Below are 6709 nucleotides of genomic sequence, written 5' to 3'. Positions count from 1 at the left end.
AGCAATTTAAAGTGTTTCTAACTTGTGGCCCTGTGGGTTATAGAAGTGTGTGGAATGAAGGTGGCTGTGAATCAGGGATTGCCTTTCAAGAAAGATTTCAATTAAATGTTTCAAAACAATGTATTTTTCCTGTGCTCTTCAGCCTGAAGCACTCCTTTCTGCAAACTTTCTTATAGCAAAACAAGTAATTTGCTCTGTTCTGGAATGCAGCCTCTTTGGATTTCAATGCGGCTTGAATTACTACATGGCAGTTGTTTAAGGAGAGCAGGTGAAGAAAATGGCTTTAACTAGAAATGCAAGAGGATGGAAGGTAAAATAATCCTTTATGCTTTAATTCTGCAAGGGGCAAAAGGAAGTCTTGAAAGTTACTTGAGACTTACTTGCTCACTTGTAGATCTGCAGGGCCAGGAGGGGCCATTAGATAATCTAGACTGACTTGGTGTGTTACAGACCAATATATGCAGGTGTAGTTAATTGGGCAAACTGGGCTTCAGGCAACAAGTGGCTAGGAGCTAAAATGAGTTCTGGTCTTGAGGCAGGCAGTGTGCAAAGCAGTGGCCCACATGTCGTGTCTCAGCAGGTCTGCTGGGCAGAGCTGAATCCCCGGCCTTTCCTCCTGAGTCCCAGTCAGTGACACTGAAGCTTGCTGGGAACATGCTGCCACAGGTGCTGTGGATATTGGTAAAAGCAAATGCCACCTGGGTGTTGGTGGTTTGGTGGGGCTTTCTCATCTTCTCCCCTGTTGTGATGGGAATGTAGCTGGGAAGTTTTGTAGAGAGCTGATTTTACTCTGCATTTATGAGCTTATAACCTTACCAATTTTGTAGGAGCTATTTACTGTCAAGAGATAAAATTACAATTTGTAGACTTAATATTTCAAAAAAGTGCTCTTTTTTTGGTCCCCTTTGGTACCTTTTTGTAGCTTATAAAGAATGATTTGTTTTTCCTCCTTTGTTTCTGTTGTAGTTTATGAACCTTGAGCTAATAAAATTTCAGGAAAATCTAATTCTATTGAAAAGTTCAATTCGATTTTTTTAATAGTATTTTTATTTGAACACCCTTGTTTTAACATAGCTGCCAGCAACATGAGCAGTTTTAGAGTTAGCTGGAGAACGCATTTCATTTCTTGTTCAAATGATGTGCTAGATTTTAATAGTTTCCAAGGGCAGGAGTTGATACTAAAATGGCACGCTGCTCTTGCCTGCTCAGAAGCCTCTGGGCACCCTAACAAAGGCAGTACCAGCAGCAAGATTGCTCACAAGGACAGAGCTCTTGAGACTCTATATTGTGGAAACAAAGAAAAATAACAGACTTCCCTTATACCTATTCTTGCTCAGTGTACACCAGCCTTCTGAGCTTAGGAGTAAAAGGTATGTTTTCATTGCAGGCAGACCCTTATGAAAACCAGGAATCCCCTGACACTGGCTCATGTCAACAGCTACTATTATTTGGGGTGTACTGAGAAAGGCCAGAGTGCATCATGTGCTCCATGCTTGTCAGTTTTGGGGATTATCCACTGCTGGCTTCTGTGTTCAAAGGGGAGCTGTGAAACTTTTGTCTGAATTGATAGGCAATGAAAAGGTAGATGATGGTTACTTTTGCCAAATGCTTAAAAGAAATAAATAGTTTGAAGATGCTTTGCACTTTTGAATTATATATTGTCCTGTCTATAGACTGATTAAGGTTTACTCTACTACAGTTGTATCTCCAGATTTGTCTACACATCTCTCTTGGCTTTCTAGAGCAGTCTGGCTGACTGCTTAATGCTTTGGTAGCAAAGTTCACATTTTGCATGCAATTTTTTGCTGTTATAGTTGGTTGGTAACAGAATTTGCCTTGTCCAGTGGTTGATATCACCAGGGATTTCTACAGTATCTGTGTAAGAAGTTCAGAGAGTGCTTTCTGCTTAGACACTGGGGAGTTGAGATGTGCGTATTCCTTTATGGAAAGGATCTGGAAAATCTTTTTGGATTAAGCTCTGCCTTAGGAATAAAGCACAGTAAAATGGTGCTTTCTCTAGTGTTGGGTGAATAAACAGTTCTTTGTACCTCCCACCCCAAACTCAGAAACCCTAAAACTTACAGCCTGCTCCCCAGAATCCTGTCTGGTTGTGAGCTGTGTTTGAGTTGGTGGTGACAGTTGTTTGTGTTCACAGCCCCTGTTTGTCTGTTTGGTAACATTTGGGATGTTTCTTTCAGGGATGTAGACATCTACAGCAACCTGGTGCCATGCATTTCTTTGTACAGTGCTCTCTGCACATGAAGTAGGAAATGGGAAGTTCTTGTTTCTCTTTTTGCATCCTGATTACCATTTTCCACCTCATAAATCGCTGAAAATTTTAACAATCACTTGTGTATTGACTCCTGGCACTGTGTCAGTGCATTCCCACAGTTGGCTGTATTGCTTGCTGGTTTCCCTGGCAGTTGTGTCAGAGGCACAGAGATCAATTGGTAGGGCTTCTTGGAGGGAGACCAAAATGAACCTGAGCATTGACTGGATTGGATCCTGGAGGATGCTGCAGCATCTTGATGCAGAATCAATGATAATGCTGCTTCTCAGCTGTTTCTGCCAATACTGTCACCTCTGGGATCAGGGAATTAGAGCTGTCAGTGGAACACCCAACATGCTGTCTGCTAAGACCCCTGTTCCATGCAGTCCCACAATTTGAGGCTGAGGTTGTACTTTCTAGGCTGCGCTATCTACTGTGCTGTTTTGCAGTCTTGAATAGTACTTAAAGCCCTCTAAACAAATCTCCCTGAAAGCTTTAGATCAGCTCCTTTGTGGTCTGCATTGCTTGTGTGTTCACAGTGCAAGATCTGAAAGTACATTCTTGCTCTTGATAGGTCACAGATTGCTGAAAGCTCCTTACTGCAAGCCCTGAGCTCTTACAGGATAGTACATGTTTCAGAGCCATGTTAGCTGTATTTGTAGAACAGGACCTGGTGCAAGACTCCCAGAAACATGCTTTAATAGTCTGAAAACTGAATCATTTGTCGGAGAATACATGTCTTTTTTGGCTTTTGCATCTTGTAGATAAGGGATGAATTTTGGCTTGTCTACTTAGGGTATTGGTATTCCACCTCTTTTGCTCTTCAGGCTTGGACAATGAGAATAATGATCTTGTGTTTGCTTTTATTCCTCAAGGGTGTGGGTTGTGGTTGTTTGTTTTTTTGTTTGAAATGACCTGACCTAGTGCCAGATTTCCCTGTTCATCAGCACACCCTGTGTGGCTCAGTTGCTGTGCCACAGTGCTCTGTAGATGCATGTCAGCAGGGTTTGTATGCTGGGTATTTACATGGCACACTTAGGGAACTGAATGAAATCCAGTGCAAAATCCATAGCTCCCTGTGTGTAGGAGCTAGAGAATAAATCTTTCTAGCTAGTAATATTTTGCAGAGGAGGTCAGTTTTGTTTCCATTAAGCATTTAATGACCTTTGGATCCCAGTTAAATGGGATGAATGTCCAGTGCTACTTTGTTAATGGAACAAGTATTACTAGTCAAATGTCTACAATTACACTGACACATAGGACTTGGCTGTATTTAACACTAAATACTCATAATCAGGATGCTATGGTGGTGGTTTAGTGGAGTTTAGAAGTATTCTTTGCACTGATTCATCTGTGTCATGGCTTTGTTGCAAAGATCAGTCAGCAATAAGGGCTTTTAAATTAAGAAAATCTGTTCAAATACTAAAAAGCAAGATCTGAGGAGAGTCTGTTTTGAGGGAGGAACTTCCAGAATGCTGGCATGTCCTGGATCAATAACATTGTATACAGAGTTGAGTGAATTTACCCCAGTTTTAATGGACTTCTTCAGTTCCAACAGTAAATCCATGGGGTAACTGTCAACATCTGTGGCAGGAGCTGTGGGGAAGAAGACTAATACAAGATCACAGGACTCCTTAATGCCTTCAAATCTTTACAGCAACACTTGTATTCTAGCATTTCTTATCATTTACATCCCTGTTAGTATAATTCTCAGCTGTTTTAAATGAAGTGGTCTAAGTCCTTGTGTGGCAGATTTTTGAGTCTGTGTGGGCAGAAAGTGGATAGTTCAACTGAAGTGTATATGAAGGGACTATCTTTCCCTTTAGATGTGCATTGAAGTGGTTGAGATGAAACCTTACACATATTAAAACCAAAACAGAATTGGCTATTAAATTCTCTTCATGCATTTCTGATTCTAAAAACACCAAGATTTTAATGGCTTTTTCTCAAAATCCAGCACAGATTTGCCTTCTGCAAGTTTTTTAAAAGGACCTTTTCTCTTACAGACATCAGCTACCCCAACTAAGAACAAACTGTCCTGTCCACAGACTAATAAAAAAATGTTATTGTTAGGAATTTATTAAGTCCATAACCAAACCCTTTTTAAAAACCAAAACAAACAAAAACCAACAACCCAAAACCATCTATGGTAATTTCTCTGTCTTGTGAAGATGAGTACCTTATCTGTACAAGTACTGTCTACTCTGAAATGATCAAACTCAATGTTTCACTAATTTTCATAGTTTCTACACATCATCTCAGCTCTGGAAGACACATGAACAAGTGATGATAGATTGAAATGATCTTGCAAATGTATACATGTTTTTATCTCTGTGGCAAACAAATATTGAAATATGAAGTGTTATTATTACAGATTCAGTCTTTCTGTGGGTAAATTCTGTTCACCAATAAATGTAAATATTGAAGCTTTGTTAAAATTTCATAGGCTATCTTTGCAATCCCTTTCATCCTTTATTAAAATAGAGTCCTAACAAGCATTCTTTGCAGGCATATGTGACAAACTTCATTTAGTTGCCTGGGAAATGTTTTCCTTTCATTTTTATGCTAGAAATATTTTATATGATGCTTCATGTTATTTTTTGGGACTTAGATTTTAAAATAAAAGTACAATACTAATGAGCTCTTCCTTTTAGGGGAGGTATTCTTGATTTGGAATACATCTTGTGCTTGTTTCCTCATAACAACAGAACCATGCTGGAAAAAGAACACTTTCCTTTCCAGCTTTGTCATCCCAAGACAAAAATTCTAGTTTAGAGCTTTTACTTTCTTTGTATAACAATTGGTTTTACCAACTTGATTCCAGTGGTCTTCTTGCAATATAATTTTCATTATTTCATTCTGGTGTGACTTCATAATGACATATTGATGATGGTGAAAAGAATTAACCAGCTGCAAAAATGCCTTAGACTTGGCTGGAAGTTTGCTAATGGCCTATAAAGATCTCAGAGAAATAGAAGGAGGTGGGTGGGGATCTGGATGGGATCTGCTAGGACTCATGGTCCTGCTTGTCTTGCTTTGGAGCAGTAGCACTGATCAAGGGTGATGTCACTTTCTGTCTCTTCAACTCGGCGATCTTAGACTAAAAGGCTTCTTGGTGGCTCACTGCTTCTGTGATAGCCCTTGAGCACTTAACTTCCTTGCACATCAGAAGTGACAGGGTTTTAAAAGCTTGGTTTGTACCTGTCCCAACAGCCACCTGTACCATGGATACACTGTCCTTGGGCTAGGTCTTCCCTAAGCTCTTAAACTTCTCTGTGCCTGTTTGGGGATTTTTGGAGTTTTTTCTTAATACAGATTCTGTACTAAAAATAGTTTATATGACCAGGAGAGAATCTTTAAGCTATTATTAGTAATAGCAAAAAATGTGTGATCCCTTCAGAGCAACAGCTGAATTTTCTGAAGGGCAAATTGGGGACTGTATCTGAAAGAATCAAGTGAGCTGGCTACAGAGTAAACCAGGTATCTGTGCAACTCTATTAGCTGTTAGGGGGATTCATCTAAATCCTTGATGCCAGCAAAGTTTACTAGTGTCACAGTACCAAGGTTCTCCTGTCTTTCCATAGATGATGCATAGGGGTGCTGAGCCAATGGGTGTCAGTGCAGTGGTCTGACCCATCTGGGAGTCAGCATGACAAGGTGAATTATTGATGGAACCTCCAGTGTAGCCTGGAGTTCAAAACAATCCATCAGGTAGAAAAGGAAATAATTTGTGATGTTAACTTTCCAATGTAGATATTTAAGTTGTTGGAGTGATATTTTGGCTTCAGTCCCCCAACTTCTCCTTCTTTCATGGGTTGTCAAGTCATGTTGCACTTCTCTCTTGACACTACATCATGAGGGTGTTCTGTTGCTTGTTTCTGAAGCTTTGGGCAAAGAGAGAAAAGTAATACTCTACATCCTAGATGTTTTAGTAGACATGATTAGGGAACCCATTACCTTGATCCTTGACATTCATGATTCTCACCCTGTTCCACCTGCTCTCCTTGCCTTACCCCTACTTGTCTTTGTAGCTCTGCTCTGTGCTGAGATGGCTTGTGACATTCTAGCTTGGGGCGTAAACAGTGGGAGAGAGGATTTGAAAAATATATATGGATAAAAGGTCAGAATTCTCCCAGGAAAGAATAAAGTTCTTGGTTTGTTTTTGGTGGTTGTTTTTTTTAATGCACAGTTATGAAAAGCAAATTAACCTTTAGGTTTTTGAGGAATTTGCTGTGAGAATTGTCCAGCTTAAAAATGGCAACTTCATGTAGAGTGCCCAGAGATGCCCATGATGGTTCTGTTGGCCCCCAGGACCACCAGCTGTGTAGTCTTGGCTTTAAAATTCAGGTTAATATTGCTCACCCACAGTAACTGGGAAGGGCAGAAGGCACAGGCCCACAGAAGGGAGTTCTGGGGCTCACTTTTCTTTTTGTTCAGCAG

Source organism: Chaetura pelagica, unplaced genomic scaffold (assembly GCF_000747805.2).
Source record: "Chaetura pelagica isolate M959 unplaced genomic scaffold, ChaPel_1.0 scaffold456, whole genome shotgun sequence".
NCBI lineage: Eukaryota > Metazoa > Chordata > Aves > Apodiformes > Apodidae > Chaetura > Chaetura pelagica.
This window is presented reverse-complemented; position numbering follows the sequence as displayed.